The sequence below is a fragment of the Balaenoptera physalus genome (genome assembly GCF_965194825.1).
Source record: "Balaenoptera physalus genome assembly, chromosome: 7".
Lineage (NCBI taxonomy): Eukaryota > Metazoa > Chordata > Mammalia > Artiodactyla > Balaenopteridae > Balaenoptera > Balaenoptera physalus.
In genome coordinates, this window is record NC_138886.1 from 92,301,335 (window position 1) to 92,320,022 (window position 18,688).

Below are 18,688 nucleotides of genomic sequence, written 5' to 3' on the forward strand. Positions count from 1 at the left end.
GCCCACCAAATGATTGCCAAGACCAATATCAATAAACTTCTCCCCTAACATTTTCTTTTAGGATTCTTATGGCATCAGGTCTTATGTTTAAGTCTTTGAGCCATTTTGAGTTAATTATTGTGAGTGGTGTGAGATAGGGGTCTACTTTCAGTGTTCTGCATATGTTTCTCCAATTTTTGCAGCACCATTTGTTGAAGAGGCTATCCTTTCTCCACCGGGTATTCTTGGCTTCCTTGTTGAATACTAGTTGACCGTATATGCCAGGGTTTAATTCTGGGCTCTCTATTCTGTTCCGTTGGTCAATTTGTCTTTTTTCCCCCCAAGTACAATACTGTTTTTCTACTATGGTTTTGTGGTATAGCTTGAAATCCAGAAGTGTGGTATCTCTGGCTTTGCTCTTTTCTCTCAAGATTGCTTTGGCTGTTTGAGGTCTTCTGTGGTTCCACACACATTTTAGGATTGTTTCTTCTCTTTCTGTGAAGAATGCCTTTGGTATTTTGGTGAGGACTATGTTCAATTTGTTGATGGCTTTAGAACTATTGATATTTTAACAATATGAACTCTTTGGATCCATGAACATTTGTTTGTGTCTTCAATTTCTTTGATTTTGTTTGTGTCTTTCCATTTGTTGGTGTCCTTGATTTCTTTCAGCAGTTTTGCAGTTCTAATTGTACAGATCTTCCACTTCCTTGGTTAAATTTATTCCTAAGTATTTTATTGTTTTGGATGCTATTGTGAAAGGGATGGTTTTCTTTATTTCTTTCTCAGATGCTTTATCATTAGTGTAGAGGAATGAAATTGAGTTCTGTACGTTGACTTTGTATCCTGCCAATTTACTGAAATTGTTGATTAATTTCAATAGTTTTTTGGCTGATTCTTTGGGATTTTCTATATATTCAATCATATCATCAGCAAATAATGACAGTTTTACTTTTTCATTTCTGATTTGGATATATTTTATTTCTTTGTCTTGCATAATTGCTCTAGCTAGGACTTCCAGTACTATATTGAATAAGAATAGTGAGACTGGGCACCCTTGCCTTGTTCCTGGTCTCAGAGGAAACACTTTCCATTTCTCTCCATCAGGTATAATGTTACCCTTGTGTTTGTTATACATGGCCTTTATGTTGAAGTATGTTCCTTCTATCCTCAGTCTGTTAAGGGTTTTTATTATGAAAGGATGTTGTTTTATGTCAAATGCTTTTTCTTTCTCTATTGAAAAGATCATGTGATTTTTATTTTTTCTTTTATTGATGTGATGTGTTGGATTTATTGATTTGCATATGTTGACCCATCCTTTCATCCTAGGAGTAAATTCCGCTTGGTCATCGTATATACTTCTATTAATGTGTTCTTGAATTTGGTTTGCTAATATTTTGTTGAGAATTTTTGCACCTATGTTCATCAGGGATATTGGTCTATAGTTTGCTTTTCTTGTGGTATCTTTATCTGGCTTTGGTATCAAGGTAATGCTGGCCTCATAGAACAAGTTTGGAAGTGTTTTCTCCCCCTCAATATTTTGAAAGAGTTTGAGGAGGATTGGTATTACTTCTTTAAATGTTTGATAGAATTATCCAGGGGAGTTTTCTGGTCCTGGAGTTTTCTGTGTTGGGAATTGTTAAATTACTGATACAGTGTCTTTACTCATTATTGGTCTGTTCCTACTTTCTATTTCTTCCTGATTCAGTCATGGTAGGTTGTGTGTTTCTAGAAATGTATCCATTTCTTTTAGGTTGTATAATCCATTGGCATATAATTGTTCATAGTAGTCTCTTATGATTCTATGTATTTCTGTAGTATCAGTTGTAATGTCTTCTCTTTTCATCTCTAATTTTATTTATTTGACTCTTCTTTTTTTTCCTGAGTCTAACTAAAGGTTTGTCAATGTTGTTTATCTTTTTGAAGAAACATTTTGTAGTTTCCTTGATCCTTTCTATTGTTTTTCTGGTTTCTATTTCATTTATTTGCATTCTGATACTTACTATTTCCTTGTTCTGCTAACTTTGGGCTTAATTTTTTCTTCTTTTTCTAGTTCCTGGAGGTATAAAGTTAGGTTGTTTACTTGAGATTTTTCTAACATCTTAATGTATTTATTGCTATAAACTTTCCACCCAGATCTGCTTTTGCTGCATGCCATGATATTTGATAGGTTGTGTTTTCATTTTCATTTGTTTTGAGATATTTTTTATTTCCTTTTTGATTTCTTCTTTGACACAATGGTTGTTTAGACGTGGGTTTACTTTCCACATGTTTGTAGATCTTCTCATCTTCCTCTTGTTGTGGACTTCTAGTTTCATACCAATTGTGGTCACAGAAGATAGCTGATATGATTTCAGTCTTCTTAAGTTTGCTAAGATTTGTTTTGTGACCTATCATATGATCCAGCCTGAATGTTCTATGTGCACTTGAGAAGAATGTGTGTTCTGCTACTGTTGGATGGAATATTCTATATGTGTCTATTAAATCCATTTGTTCTAAGGTGTGGTTCAAGTCCAACGTTTCTTTGTTGATTTTCTGTCAAGACAATCTATCCATTGCTGATAGTGGGGTATTGAAATTCCTGCAATTACTGCATTGTTGTCTATTTGTTCCTTAATATCTATTATTACATACTTGTATATTTCAGTGATCAGGTTTTGGGAACGTACATATTTATTATTGTTATATCTTCTTGATGTAGTGACCCCTTTACTGACCTTCTTTGTCTCTTCTTACCTTTTTTGGCTTGAAGTGTGTTTTGTCTGATACAAGGATGGCTATACCCACCTTCTTTTCATTTCTATTTGCTTGGAATATCATCTTCCATCCTTTCACTTTGAGCCTATGTGCCTTTAGAGCTGAAATGAGTCTTCTGTAGAGAGCATAGAGTTGGACCTTGTTTTTTCAGCCATCCACCCACTATGTGCCTTTTGATCGGTGAGTTCAATCTGCTTACATTTAGGGGTGATTATTGATATGTAAGAATTTACTATTGCCATTTTATCTTTTGCCTTCTGCTTATTTTGTCTCTCTGTTGTTCCTTTTTTCTTCTCTTTCTGTCTGCCCTTATAAGTTGGTGGTTTTCCATGGTGATTTGCTCACTCTCCCCTTTTTTATGTTTATGTTTCTGCTCTAGATTTTTGCTTGTGGTTACCATGAAGTTTACATGAAACATCCTACAGGTAAAATAGCCCCTTTCCTGCTGATGCCAGTTTATCTTCATTCACCTATAAAGGTTTCATCTGCTTACTCTTCCCCTTTTATATTGTTAATGTTAGAAATTATCTCTATGCTGTGATTTCATTACCAAGTTGTAGTATCTATAGCTATTTTTAATGCTCTTTTCCTTTAACCATTATATTATAGTTAAGAATTTAATATAGTGTTCTAGTAAAGATTTACAGTATTCTAATTATGAGTATTTATCATCTTAATCAGAGTTTTGTGTACTTTTGTCTTTTTGTTTCAGCTTGAAGAGCTCCTTTCAACATTTCTCATAAGGCAGGTCTAGTGGTGGTAAACTCCCTCAGCTTTAGTTTGTCTGGGAAAGGCTTTAATTCTCCTTTATATCTGAAGGATAACTGCCACATATTCTTAGATGGAAATTTTTATCTTTCAATATTTTGAATATGTCATTCCACTATCTATCTCCTGACCTTCAAAGTTTCTGCTGAGAAATCTACTGTAGCCTAAAGGGGCTACCTCTGTAGGTTGCTGTCTTTTTTTTTTTTTTTCCCCCCCTGGCTGCCTTTAAAATTGCTTCTTTATAATTGAATTTTGACAGCTTCATTAAAATGTGTCGTGGAGGTCTTTCTGTGATGAGATAACAAGATATTCTGTTAGCTTCGTGGATCTGTATATTCATCCCTTCCCCAGATTTGGGAATTTCTCAGCTATTATTTCTTTAAATAAACTCTGTCCCCTTCCCACTCTCTTCTCCTTCTGGGATGCCCATTATTCTTACGTTTCCCTTTCCAGTAGAATCAGATATTTCTCATAGGCTTCACTTTTTAAAAATCTTAGCTCTCTCTTTTCTTCCACCTGAATTATTTCTATATTTCTATCCTTGAGCTTGCTAATTCCTCTTCTACCTGATTAGCTCTATTTCCAGTGCATTGTAATGCATTCTTTATCTCATTTATTGAGTTCTTCAGCTCCAGAAATCTGTCTGATTCTTTTTTAGAATTTTAATCTCTTTGGTAAAGTATTCCTTCTGCTTGTTATTTTCATTCCTAATATCATTGCCTTGCCTTTATGAGTTTTCTATTGAATTTCTTCGTAACAGCTATTTAAAACTCTTTATCAGTTAGATCACAATATTCCATACCTTTGGGTTTGGCTACTGGAAAATTGTCTTTCTTTTTTTTGCGATACCGTATTACCATGATTCCCTAAATAAAAAATGGAACACCATTTTTATTTAGGTAAGACTTTGTTTACTTTGATCCTAAGAATGCAACAGGTTCGTAGCTAGGAGCCTTCCTTTCCAGAAGGTGGCGCTATGGCACAAGTTTTTGGTTTCTCTTACCAGCGTTAACTAGCGGCTTCTAAGATTGGGAACCCACACAGTTAAAACAAAACAAAACAAAAACAACAACAACAAAAACAACGCGTGGTGGCAGAATGTGGGCGCAGGGGGGAGGTGTGTGTACTTAGCACTTGGGGCTTTGTGGGTGTCCATGGCCTTGTAGAGGTATCCTCAAGTTGGGATGGGGGTGGTGTCCCAGGGGTCCTTGGGGTGTCGGTCCCCTTGCCTCCAGGGGCAGACAGCAGGAGACATTTGACTTCAGTTCTCTTTGTCTGTCTACTTACCTTTCCTTTCCCTCTGCCCATTCACTGCAGTCTCTCCTCAGAGAGAGCAACTGGTCCCGCCAGCTGTAACACACGTGGCTGGGCAGACTTCCAGTCACTGCCTTCATCCTCCAGCTCCTCTGCCAGAAAGGTGGTGCTGGCTCGCTGCCAGAACAGCAGCCGCCTTCTGTGCTGTCACAGCCTCCTGCCACCAGCTCTGCAGCCACTTACCTCAATCCCTGCTACCTACTCCATGGTCCAGTCCACCCACTTTGGATGCACAGGTGGATGGATCCCTTGGATGTCGTTGTATGCTGTGGATAGGTGCTTTTTTTTTTTTTTTTTTCTGGTTATGGACGTCCTAATAGTTGTAAATCAAAGGAGAGAGAGAAAAAAGGAACGATTCACACTATCATGATACTGACGTCACCCCAAAACTGCATATTTCATTGCTCTGTGACTATTTCAACAATTTGAGTAAGTTGTGTGGAATATTAGACTTTGCCCCTTAAATGGATATTTCAGATTTATATACAAGCAAGGAAGTTTTCCAGTTAATGAGCTATGGATAGTGAAAGCCTTTTTAAACTAAATATTTAAAGTAATATCAATACTAATATGAGTCAACAGCTGAGTTTCCCAAGTGCATCTTTCTGGGCACTAGCGTGATAGGGCTTCAGATTTTTGAAAGTATGTCTTTTACACTGCCCAACTCTCCAATTCTGGTTTAATAACCACAGAACATAATACAGATACCAGGGCTACTCATATGAAAACTGCAATTTAGTGCACACTCCTGGTGGCCACGTTGAGGGTCTCTCCTGGCACAGTTGAGGTTTTCATCCGCTGCAGAGATCTCTCAGCTCCTGTCCCGAGTGTTGTACATTTCCTTCTCTGAAGAACAGAATGTGTCTGCCTTAAGTACATAAATAAATCCTCTCACTAAATCAGAATTTCAGGGGCAGGGATGGGGAATTGCCCCTTGGGTATCAGTGTCTGAAAAACTGCTGTGTCTATTTCTCCCCTGAATTTCATTGCACAAAATTATACAATCTTGATAAATCTAGAGATGTTACTTCTAACACAGACATGTTCTCATCTTTCCATTTGTGAATTATTTTTGAAAAATATCTGAGTGTGTTGGATTGCTGAGTTTTACTGACATGCCCTGTTTAAGCAGGAATGAGAATGCCTTCTGAAGTGAATACTTCATTGGCAGTCCCTTCCTATTAGTGAGAACCCCTCTTCTCTATCTATATTTTCCTGGGTCCCACTATCACATACCTACCCCACACCCAGCCTGGAAATTAAGACCGCATGAGTTTTCTGTTAGGATGAACTTGGCTGTTTCAATGTTTTAAGCTCAATATATGTCAGGGTTGAAATATAACTTAGATATGGAGATTTAAGAAAGTTGCTCTCGGACTTGTGATCAATTTAATTCAGCAAACATTTATCAAATGCTTACCATGTGCCAGGCACTGTGATGGAAGCTGAAGAAATAAAGATAAATAGTGGTTCTTTAAAAAAAAAAAAGTGCTGTTCCTGTATGAGAAGCAGTATGATTCATTAAACTGGCACAAGTTATAATTTTAGAAACACTCCCACCACTGGGAATCTGTTCCTTTTGTCGAATATAATTTTTCAGCAGTCATGAGTGAATAATAATTGGGATAATTAAAATTGACCTTTAAAACAGATCTAAATCCTTGTCTGCTTAGGGTGCTGAAGCAGGACAATCCATGAGAAACTACAGCCATTCTCCCTCCAGATACTTGATTCCTCTGAAGGCTGATAGAGTCACACACCCTTGCACAATTTTAAAACCATGAAGGGATAGAACTAAGTTTTATAAATGGGCTCCAGGATGTATAACTGGGGAAAAAAAACCCTGAAAGTTTCTCTTCTTTCTCAGTAAGTTATTTAAATCATAGCACTTATTTTTAAGTGAATACTCAGGGTAGTTGATAAAGAGAAAGCCCCCCTGCCCTTTTTTAAAAATAAACTTTATTTTTTGAGCAGTTTTAGGTTTATGTAAAATTGAGCAGAAAGTACAGAGATTTTCCATATACCCCCTTCCCTCACACATGCTTAGCCTCTGCCATTACCAGCATCCTTCTCCAGAGTGGTGTTGATACTTTTTTTATTTTACAATTGGTGAACCTGTGCTGACACATGATAGTCACCCCAAGTCCATAGTTGATGTTTCACTCTCGGTGTTGTACATTCTGTGGGTTTGGACAAATGTATAATGACATGTATCCAGCATTATATTATTGTACAGAATAGTTTCACTGCTCTTAAAATCCCTTGTGTTCCTCTTATTCATTCCTCTCTCCCATCTAAACACTGGCAACCACTGATCATTTTACTGGCTTCACACTTCTGTTTTTTCCAGAATATCATCTAGCTAGAATCGTATGGTATGTAGCCTTTAAAGACTGGCTTCTTTCACTTAGTAATATGCATTTGGGTTTCTTCTGTGTCTTTTCATGGCTTGATGGATCATTTCTTTTTATGACTAATGTTCCACTATATGGATGTACCACAGTTTGTTTATCCATTCCCTACTAAAAGTGTCTTGGTTGCTTCCAAGTGTTGGCGTTTAATGACTAAAGCTGCTATAAACATTTTTGTGCCTGTTTTTGTGTAGACATAAGTTTTCAACCCCTTTGGGTAAATACCAAGGAACAGACTTTGGATTGCATGTAGGAATATGTTTAGTTTTGTAAGAACCGGCCAAACAGTCTTCCAAAAAGGCTGCACCATTTTGCATTCCCACCACCAATGAGAGTTCCTGTTGCTCTACATCCTTGCCAGCATTTGGTGTCATTAGTGTTCCAGATTTTGACCATTTTCATAGGAGTGTAGTGGTATCTCATTGTTGTTTTAATGTGCATTTCTCTGAAGACATATGATGTGGAGCATCTTTTCATATGCTTCTTTCTCATCTGTGTATCTTCTTCGGTGAAGTGTCTGTTAAAGTCAGCTTAGGACCATTTTTTAATTGGAGTTGTTTGTTTTCTTATTGGTAAGTTTGAGTTCTTTGCATATTTTGGATAAAAGTCATTTGTTCGATGTGTATTTTGCAAATATTTTCTCCCATCCTATGGCTTGTGTTTTCATTCTCTTGACTGTCTTTTGCAGGGCAGAAATTTTTAATTTTAATAAAGTCCATCTTATCAGTTCTTTTCTTCATGGATCGTGGCTTTGTATCTACAAAGTCTTTGCAGAACACAAGTTCATCTAGATTTTCTCCTATGTTATCTTCAAGGAGTTTTATAGTTTTGTGCTTTACAGTTAGATCTGTGAACCATTTTGAATTAATTTTTGTGAAGGGTAAAAAGTCTGTGTCTAGATTCATGTTTTTGCTTATGGAAGTCCATTTGTTCCATTACCACTTATTGAAAAGACTATCTTTGCTCTATTGTATTGCCTTCGCTACTTTGTCAAAGGTCAATTGATTATATTTGTGTAGGTCTACTTCAGGGCTCTCTGTTCTGTTTCACTGATCTATTTGTCAGTTCTTTTGCCAATACACTGTCTTAGTTACGGTACCTTTATGGTAAGTCTTGAAATCTGGTAGTGTCATTCCTACCACTCTGTTCTTCTTCAATATTGTTTTGGCTATTCTGGGTCTTTTGCTTCACCACATAAAATTTAGAATCAGTTTGTTGATATCCACAAAATAACTTGCTTGAATTTTGATTGAGATTGCCTTGAATCTATAGATCAATTGGGAAAAACTGAAATCTTGACAATATTGAGTATTGTCCATGAACATGGAGTATCTCTCCATTTATTTAGTTCTTCCTCGATTAATTGCTCAGAGTTTTGTAGTTTTCCTCATATAGATCTCATGCATATTTTGTTAGATTTATACCTAAGTATTTTATATTTTTTAGGTGCTAATGTAAATAGCATAGTGTTTCAGATTCCTAATTCCACTTGATCATTGCTGGTATATAGAAAAACAATTGACTTTTGTATTTTAACCTTGTATCCTGTGACCTTGCTATAACCACTTATTAGTTCCAGGAGTTTTTGCATAGATGATCTTGTCATCCATAACAAAGACATTTCTTTCCTAATCTGTATCCCTTCTATTTCCTTTTCTTGTCTAATTGCATTAACTAAGACTTGTAGTAGGATGTGGAAAAGGAGTGGTGAGAGGGAAAATCTTTGCCTAGTCTTGATCTTAGTGGGGAAACTTTCCAGTTTCTCACCATTAAGTGTGGTGTTAGCTGTAAGTTTTCGGTAGATATTCTTTATCAATTTGTGAAAGTTCAACTCTATTCCTAGTTTACCAAGAGTTTTTACAATGGATGGGTGTTGGATTTTGTCAGATGCTTTTCTTCATCTATCGATAGCACCATGTGATTTTTCTTTGTTAGCTTGTGGATGTGATGGATTACATAAACTGATTTTTGAATGTTGAACCAGCCCTGAATACCTCGGACAAATTCCACTTGTTTCAGTATGTAATTCTTCTTCTATTTTTTAAAAATCTGTTAAAATTTTTATTTTATTTTACTTTATTATTTTGTTTTTGGCCACACCGTGTGGCTTGTGGGATCCTAGTTCCCTCACCAGGGATTGAACCCGGGCCCCCTGCAGTGGAAGCATGGAGTCCTAACCACTGGACTGCCAGGGAATTCCCTGTAATTCTTCTTATACATTGTTGGATTTGATGGCTAATATTTTGTTGAGGATTTTGCATCTGTGTTCATGAGAAATATTGGTCTGTAGGTTTCATTTCTTGTAATATCTGTGATTGGTTTTGGTATTATGGTACTATTAGCCTCATAGAATAAGTTAAAAAGTATTCCTCTGTTTCTATCTTCTAAAAGGGATTATGGAGACATGGCATGATTTCTTTCTTAAATGTTTGGCAGAATTCACCAGGGAAGCCCTCTGGACTTTGTGCTTTCTGTTTTGGAAGGTTATTATTATATTATTAAAATAATTATTTGAATTATTGTTTTAAATTTTTTAATAGATATTTGTCTTTCTCCGTCTGACTTATTTCACTTAGTATGATAATCTCCAGGTCCATCCATGTTGCTGCAAATGGCATTATTTCATTCTTTTTAATGGCTGAGTAATATCCCATTGTATATATGTAGCACATCTTCTTTATCCATTCATCTGTCCTCAACAAAATACTAGCAATCCAAATCCAACAATACATTAAAAGGATCATACACTATGATCAAGTGGGATTTATCCTAGGGATGCAAGGATTTTTCAGTATCTGCAAATCAATGGCTGTGATACACCACCACAAGTTAAAGAATAAAAACCATATGATCATCTCAATAGATGCAGAAAAAGCTTTTGACAAAATTCAACACCTATTTATGATTAAAGACTCTCCAGAAAGGGTCCTAGAGGGAACATATTTCAAAATAATATAGACCATATACAACTAACCTACAGCTAACATCATACTCAACAGTGAAAATCTAAAAGCATGTCCTCTAAGATCAGGAGCAAGACAAGGATGTCCACTCTCACCACTTTTATTCAACATAGTTTTGGAAGTCCTAGCTGTGGCAAACAGAGAAGAAAAAGAAAAGGAATCTAAATTGGAAAAGAAAGAAGTAAAACTGTCACTGTTTGCAGATGATATGATAGTAGACATAGAAAATCCTAAAGGTGCTACCAGATAACTACTAGAGCTCCTCAATGAATTCAGTAAAGTGACATTTTCTTTGCTGAGGAATTTTTAGTCTACTTTAGAACATAATGCATATTGAAAAGATGCCATTTATATACAGTTGTGTATAAACTGGATTTGAAAGTTCTGAAGAAACTAAGAGCATGCATCACCAAGGAGCTGTAGTAATCCAAAGAGGTTTGTCTGGGACTGCTTTTTATTTATGGAGGGGGTAGATTTAAGTAGTTTTAGGAGGAGGTCAAGGGTCTGGAAAACACTCAGATAGTGTCACTTAGATTGAGAGGATTAAGGCAACTATGTTTTCCCCAGCTATGGGAAGTTCCAAATTTCTAAGATTTTACCTGGAGAAAAGAATATATATATAATTTTTAAAAACAGAAGCTGAAATATTGTTTAATAATTTCAGTATAAAGCTGTTCTGTTGGCAGGACAAACAATAGGCCATTGATTAAAATGATGTTACAATAGGTACAACTACTGAGACAATGTTTGCTCATTTAATACATAAGAACTTATTCTAGAAGCATGCACACAAGGCTGTTCCGAGCACTCTGATCTGAATCACACATAAATCATGAACAATTACGGTGTGTCTGTATTTTCTACAAGACACGTTACAATGGCTCATCAGTTTCCCTTTAGAGTTCCTAAGCTTTTCTGAGAACATTTGAGCTTCTGAGTACATTTGAACTTTTGAAGGAATAAGTGCATTTCAAAACTGAGATTATTTCATAGAATAATTTCTTCTTAATATGAGTGTTATTATGAAGAGAAATAAACTTGCTTTAGCCTATTGAACTGTAATATTATCTGTCTATTTTCATTTGTTAATTCTTACAAGATTATTACTTGTACTCACCTCATTTTCCCCCTAAGTGGTAAATAGTTGTACTTTTCAGTTGTTTTGCCATCTCGTTTGTTAAAAACAATTATTTATGAATAATTGTTGTAGCTTTGAAGCATTTCAGGATTCATCTTTTTTTTTTTTTGGATAGAAATAGTATGTATCAGACTATTGATAAGAATAATATTCAGTGGAAATCAAATATTTTTTCATGATTCCAGAAAAAGAAAATTAAATTGTGTCTTAACAATTTTGGCTCCAGGAATCGTAGTATAAAATATAGACATTTCAGATTGAAAACAATGGTTAAGGAAATTTTTGGGTGGCATCTGAGACTTCACCTTACTTGAATGTAATTTAGTTAAAAACACAGTGAATGTACTGAAAACACTGTCCAAACACAGAGCCGCTCTTTTCCAAGTACCTTATTGGACATGGTCACGTTTTTTGATCACGTGCATTCTCAAATTTGACTGTGTGGAAGTGAATTGGAACAACCAATTAGGGTTGTAAAGAAAATGATCACTTTTAAAATTGTTTCTCAAAGGCAAAGATGACTTCATAAGAGCGAGTACATCTTACTCTTTTTTTTTTTTTTTAAAGACTAAGATTCATATGCCTTCTTTTGAGGAAAGAATAAAAAATGAGAATATGGCTTGGAACGTTGCATGCTGCCTTCTATATCTCTCTATAGGGAAAACGTCCTTATAGAATATTTGGAAGAAGCTTATGTGATGACTTGTCTTACCATACTGAGAATAATAAAAGCAAACACTATTAATCCTCATAGAAACCCTATGAATTGTGTGATTCCCCTTTGTCCAGTTGTGTGATTCAGTTGTGTGACATCCTCATTGTACAGATGAGGTAACTGAGGCTTAGGGAGGGCCAGTGACTTCCCAAGAGTAGGCAGCTTGGTAAATGTCATGCCCACACCCTGTCTGGCTCCAGAATCTACACTTGGTCCTCACTGTTTCCAACCCAGAAAGGAGAGACCCCAATACGGTGAGATGAGAAAGATGTGAGCAGAGGGGACTGAGTGGGGAGCGTCTGGGGAGACTCAGAAAGGAAGCCATGCTGGGGGGCGGTGGGGGAGGCTGGGAAAGGAGCAGGCTTCCCAAGCTAAACAGTTGATGGAGATAATCTTCACTTACCCTCAACCAGCTCTGTGACTTTGAGCAGGTTACTTAGATCCCTGGGACCCCTTTACCTAAAGGGGGAATGATGCAGGCCTGGTCTGCTCAACAGGCAGAGAAATTGTCCCCTGAGAAATTGTCACGTTAACATTCGAGTTAGCACAGCTGACTGTGGATTGTGGATGATCCCAATCTTCTGGAATTTTCTGAATGGCTAATAATACCCCAGTAATGTCTCAACAGCTTTGTACTTGCAGTGCACACACTCACAACGGGTGTTTCTTTGCTCTTCCTTGTGCCAAGGACCCTTCGGGCACTTTGCTGAAGCCTGACCCCTTCTCACAGCAATGCTTGTAAATGCATAAAATGTATACATAGGGTTACAAAGTAAATAGTTATATTGAAATGCTGATATCAATGTACTAGAAATTGTAAAATAGTGTCTTCTTAGTTATTAGCGCATTCAAAAACAAGATCTAGTGGTGACTTTAACAAATACTGTTATTTTGAAGTAAAGGGGACCATAAACAATATTTCTAGATGTCTGTGACAACGATTGCTATTAAAATATCTGTAACTTATGTTGGTAACATATGCACGGGCACTGGTGAATATAGTCTGGTTTGTCTACATTTGTGACTGAAGAATATGCTAAATTTTAGCTAGAGGTTAGTGAAAATAAAGATGTAATTTTTTTCTATTCATCTCAACAGACCCCCTATATCATATTTGTACCACACGTTAAGAACCCCTGAGCTGTGTGGTTCACTGCTTCAAGTTCTGTGAAAAACCCTCCTGAGCTTTGATTGAACTTCTAATGAATCTTTAGATCAAGCTAGGGAAAACCAGTACCTTAAAAGTAGTCTTCCTATTTGCAATCATTGTAGTCTGAATTTATGTAGTTTTTCTTTAATGTCTTTCAATACAATTTTTATAATAATCTCCATAAATGTCCTGCAAATTCTGTAAGATTCATTCTTAGATACTTTATATGTTTTGTTAGTATTTGCTATTCTATTTAATTTAATTTCTAACTATGGATAAGTTTAGAAATACTATCAGCTTTTGTATAGTGAATTGTTAAGCTAGCCAATGACTTTCAGAATTTCTACCTCCATAATCGTATCATCTGGAAACGATAACGGTTGCTCTTTTTTATCCAATTTTGTGCTTTTAATTTTTAAATTTTCTCTTACGTACTGATAGGACTTTCAGTGCAATGTTCAATAGGAACGGTGGTGTCTGTGAAAGTGTTCTTTCTGATTTTCAAGGAAATACTTTTAATATTTTCCCATTTAGGAGTGACGTGCTGGAACCAATTTTTAGCAGCTAGCAAGAGCCAATCATTAACTTTTCATGAATTTTGCATGAAAATACAATCATTATTAAAAATTAAATGACATAAACATAATTAATTAAATCATATTAAAACAAAAGTAATACATTCTGAAAACTCACCACTTCCTACTTTATGTCATCTTGCTGTTATCAGTGCTCTTGAGGTTATTTACATACCTTGTGTCTGCGTGGTGAAAATACTATATAATGATTCTTTTTCCAACTTCCTGGTCAGTGACATCACGCTGATAGCTTTGAATTGGCCATGGTACGAGTACCATGTTTGTCACAGGCTCTAGCATTTTCCTAGCCTGTTAACTAAAAAGAAAGGAAATTAAGGAAGAAGAGAAGGGAGGGTGGCAGAGAAATAGGAAGGAAAGGAAAGTAAGAGGGAAGGAAGAAGAGAGGAAGAGAGGACAGGAAAGCTTTAATCAGTGTATTAACCCGCACGTGGTGTTTCCCCCCAGATAGCTGTGACGCTCCTCTGGCGTCTGCCCTGCCCCGGGCTTCCTTCAGCAGCTCCTCAGAGCGGTCCAGCAGCCACGGCCCTGGCTTTGCAAGTCTTAATCGCAGAGATGGTGAGTCTGCAGCTGTCTTCTTGTCAATCCACCCTGATTCTTTCCCAGAGAGAATTATTTTCATTTTTAGTTCATATTCCTTCTTATAGGTCAAAACTTAATTATATTGAGTTTAATGAAACTGAAGAAAGCAGCAGGTTCATCATATCTGCTAGTATTCCTCTGCTAGCTTTCTTCTTGCTTATGATCCATTGTTTGGTTTGTTTTGATATCTTCCTTCCCTATTGATTGCCAGCAAATGATCAGCAATAAGATTTATGAGAAGGGAATTATTGGAGTCTAGATTTTTTCCAGGGTTATCATCCCTTTTTAGTTTTAGGACCGGCGACAGAAGGGTGACTAGTCAAGTGCGCTGGTCATGAATAACTAAAACAACACAAGAAGGAGCCAGTGCTGCGGCCACTGGGGAAGCCTGATGTTTGCAAGATGTGAAGCTGCCAAAGGATGTCATGGGAAAATGACTCCATTCCCAGGACTTGGCCTGGGAGGAGACCAGGTGAAGGCTGCTACTGAAAATAAAGATTCCCTTCCTATTAGTGGGAAGGGAGTTAATGACTTACTTTTTGGAAAGGTCCATTTTTGCTACTTGAATGTTGTCGAGTGAATTACCTCTTCTATTGCACAAATACTAATTCAGTGGATTAAATAAGTGAATACATACACTTCAAATTCAAATGCTTTGCTACTTTTTTGGATTAACTTTTATTGGAGTATGGTTGCTTGACAATGTTGTGTTAGCCTCCACTGCACAACAAAATGAATCAGCCACACCCGTACAGATAGCCCCTCCCTTCTGGACTTCCCTCCCACTTCGGTCACCACAGTGCATTAGGTAGAGCTCCCTGTGCTATACAGTATGTTCCCATCACTTGTCTATTTTATACATAGTATCAATAATGTATATATGTCAATCCCAGTCTCCTAATTCCTCCCACCCCACCCCTTTCCCCCTTGGTATCCATACATTTGTTCTCTACGTCTGTGTCTCTATTTCTGCTTTTGTTTTGCTACTGTTTTAAGGGATAGATTTTTTAAATGAAAGATGAATTCAGAAAGTAAAAGTGAAAATTAACTGTGTCCCATGTAAACGCACTGCTGTAAATTCTGGAGATACTACTAAGGAATTGAGTGTTTTCCTCCCTTTCTTTGACATTTCTAAGATCAGAGTTAAAGTCTAGCTTGAACTTTACTGTGTCCTTAAGGATCAAATTTGGGAACCTAGTAAGTGATCAAATCGATTGGCAGGGAAGAGTAAGAACACAGGTGAAGAAATTCAGTGAGCTCAGGATGGGAAGGCATGTCCATTAATTGTCCACCTTCATGGTCTTTTCCCAGGAAAAAGCATTTTGTGGCCAGATATTTACTCCTCAAAGCATCATTCATAATCATTTTTAGCACCCCAGTAAAAATATATTCTCCTTGAAACCAGATTTCAATGAGATCAGTTATCAAATTACCCATTTTCGGTCTGGTGGTTATTCTAATATCAGCTTAACATCTAAACTTTCCAGTGGTTTCCCTAAAATTGTAAAAACTAAATAAGCCATATTTAATTAGTTTAAAGAGGCCCGAGGGGCTTGTGTGTTGTGTTTCTAATTTGCATGTGTAGAGTATCTTTATGATTCAGGCCTCCAGTGCTATCAATATGGTGGCACTGGGAAGTTTATAAACATTAGAAGGGAAAATCCTGAAGCTTAAGATGAACTTATTTCCATTATATTTAATTAAAAAACTAATAACTCAGAATATTATAAGCCATCATTATAAAATGGTAAGTACAAAGCTTACCTTTTATATTTAAACTACTCTCTTTGCAAATTTAAATTAATTATTTTAAGAGTGGCAATCAACTGATGAGGGTTTTTTTTTCATGGTTGTTGCTACTCTGATTGCATATAGTGTACATTTCACTAAATATCCCTAGATATTACCACCTGATTTCAGACCCATTTCTAAAGCATGCTTTAGACAGCACAATTTATCAATATTCCTTCTGAAGGATTATCTATATGTGTTTTCTGTTAAAAGCCAGCATCCCAGAGTCTTTATTGACATTTCCTTTGCCTTGGTAAATGCTGGAGAACATATTAGTTCACTTTAGTTTAGATGATTATGATGTAAAATGTGGATAGTATGAAATGTGGATGAATATAATGAGGGCGATGATTCTTCATATATAGTAGTTTTAGCTTTTTGGAATATTTTGTGTATGATCTAGTGAGGAAAATCATGTTAGACTCCCTGATTGTATGGTTAAAATTTCCTTGGTCTGTGTTGTGGTATTTGGAAGTTTTAAAGAAGGTGGTCTGTCTTACACCCCTAGTTTCTTATTTTGGCCATAAGTCATTGCGCTTCTAGAATGTTCATTAAGAATTAGAAATGTCTCAAATATCACAGCTTCCACCAAGAACTTTATACATAGCAGCTGATCAATTCATCTACCTGATACATAAAGGTAGTAAGAGAATAGTCTATACATAATTTTTGATTGTATGTGTGTGCATATATATAAATCTGACCCACTGTATAACCCCCCAAAGCCAAATAATTCAAACTTTAAGGCATTTTATGATTTTAAAGTACTTCACTGATTCAACACATAACAAATATTAATTAATTGACTAGAACTTATTGCACATTTCATGTTTTCTCTTTTACATATTTTTTACTTATGCAGTTTATGTATTTATTTTGTTTTCTATTAATTTATGAAAAGTAGTAAAATATTTCTTAGAAAAGACTTTGCAATAAATAGAAGAAAGAAGTCTATGAAGGATATTAAGAGGAATGAGCAGAGAAGTTAGGAGGGATCCAGGCGTTTCTAGGGACAGGTGGGCCAAAGCAGAGAGATGCAGACCTTGCATCTTTGAAAACCATGATTCCTGAGCATGTTACCACCTGTTTGCCAGTGTTTTCTGTGAGCTCCCTAATGGAAGTGTTGGTTATTGTAGAGATAGTAATGGGCTAGTATCATCACTCAACATTGGACTAAGTGCTCCTGGAGTTTACTTTTGAAATTTCTAGTCTGGTTCCTCTAGCATTCCCATTTTGAAGTCTGGGATTGGGTTCCAGATAATACATTTAACAAAGTATCCCCTCTGAGGTCATACACCTTACCTTTTTATACAGAGAAACACAAATTACTGGAAATGCCTGAATGTATAATTTTTCAGAACTGATGGATTTTTTTTAAGGGGTAAACCACAGACACGTACATGTATTCATATACCTATTCAAGAAAATTGATGCCATTACATAAAAATGTAAAGTTCTTGAAGCTTTACATCTTTACAGTCAAATTGGGTTTGACTATTCATATTAGCTGAATTTGTTTCCATCAATATTAAATTGATATTTCCTAGAATTACAAGTGACCTAATATTTCTCATATAAAATCAAGATTGCTGAAATCTGTGTATTCTAAATAAGAACATGCTATAATATTGACTTCATTTTTTTCTTCTCAAAAATCTCCTAAAGGAACTTTATGCAGTTTATCCAAGTTTATTCAAAACAAAAGTTAAAAAACCAAAACCAAAAGTAAAAAAACTACCTTAGAGTAAACCACGCTGGACTTTCATTCTAGATCTTGCATGTGAAAATAACCTTTTGTTTTTACAATTATTGTTACTGTAGGTGACCCTTCATGAAACTGGCTTTAGCATTTCAGATGCTGCTTTCCAACTCCGGATAACATGTTCTTTTTAGCCACGTGACGTGTCCTCTTTAGTCACCGCAGGCGTGGTGGTGAGATGAGTGGTCTGGCCAGAGCTGATTGAGATTGATTAGGAGGAAGTGTACACACATTTTGTTCTCCTTTTTTGTTCCCCCAAAGTGCTTGCATAAACAATCATCCCCAGAAAGAGGGACAACTCCATGCATGGCCCAGATGCTGAAAATCACGCCCTCTAATGCGGCAAGCCACTCATCACTGACAGCGCAAATGAGACTGCTTTAAATTTAACTTGATCAAAAATGGCATATCAGATTACTATATTGTGTATTGCAAACAGAAAGTAGATGGAGACAAGCTGAACTGACTGGATGTTTTCTTTTCTCTTTGTAATTCTTCACCTTTCCCGTACCGAGACATTGATCATATTTCCTCACAACAGACTTATGTGTTGGTGGAGCCAGGAAAGATTTTGTCTAATGCTCCCAATACAATTGATGGCTGAGCATATTAGCAACAATTCTCAGCGTTAAGATATTTATTTCTCACTTTAGGAAGTACATTTACTAGTACAAGTTAATACTCCAGGTTTTAGCAGGAAATAAATACACATGATTCGATTAGCAGAAAATGCTTAGGCCTGGGCATCAGACACTAAATATTTTCTTA

General features: G+C 36.3%; 1 protein-coding gene across 8 annotated transcripts in view; it reads left to right on the forward strand.

The window, feature by feature from the left end:
• Window positions 1-18,688, forward strand: part of LOC309664386 (low-density lipoprotein receptor-related protein 12-like) — a 135,318-nt gene that overhangs the window by 24,529 nt on the left and 92,101 nt on the right. For 2 of the 8 annotated variants that reach the window (XM_082469659.1, XM_082469658.1), the window contains exon 2: window positions 14,236-14,346. The exons of 2 other annotated variants lie outside the window; for them this stretch is intronic. The gene's annotated coding sequence lies outside the window, so the exon portion shown is untranslated. Of the gene's footprint in view, window positions 1-14,145; window positions 14,347-14,737; window positions 14,843-18,688 lie in introns of those variants that run through there. 4 more of the 8 variants (XM_082469663.1, XM_082469662.1, XM_082469657.1 and 1 more) reach the window with 3 other exon arrangements.